The sequence below is a fragment of the Aptenodytes forsteri genome, unplaced genomic scaffold (assembly GCF_000699145.1).
Source record: "Aptenodytes forsteri isolate BGI_AS27 unplaced genomic scaffold, ASM69914v1 Scaffold44, whole genome shotgun sequence".
Classification (NCBI taxonomy): domain Eukaryota; kingdom Metazoa; phylum Chordata; class Aves; order Sphenisciformes; family Spheniscidae; genus Aptenodytes; species Aptenodytes forsteri.
Genome location: NW_008794213.1, coordinates 339,453 through 339,722, shown reverse-complemented (window position 1 = coordinate 339,722; position 270 = coordinate 339,453). Strand labels below are relative to the sequence as shown.

The 270-nt window shown below is 71.1% G+C and overlaps 1 protein-coding gene across 1 annotated transcript in view; it reads right to left on the bottom strand.

Annotated features, from left to right (window-relative positions):
• The window catches only part of ADCY1 (adenylate cyclase 1), a 171,902-nt gene that overhangs the window by 162,151 nt on the left and 9,481 nt on the right, over positions 1 to 270 (bottom strand). The window lies entirely within an intron of this gene.

Genomic DNA, 270 nt, shown 5'->3' with positions numbered 1-270 from the left:
CCCCCCCGCTGCCCCCGCCGGGGGGAGCCGCGCCCCCGGCCCCAGCCCCCCCCCCCGCCCCCCGCCCCCGCCGCCGCGGCAGCCGGCGGGGAGCAGCAGCAGTGGCAGCACTTCTTCCTCTTGGTCTTGACTTTCTGAAACGGTATTTCCTCCATGTCAGTGCCATTCATAAACCCCGGGGAAGAAATGCTCCTCCTGGTGCCCCCCGCTGCCGATCCTCCGCCTTGCTGCTCATAAAAGAGAGGGGGGCTGCGAGCAGGAGCCGCGGCC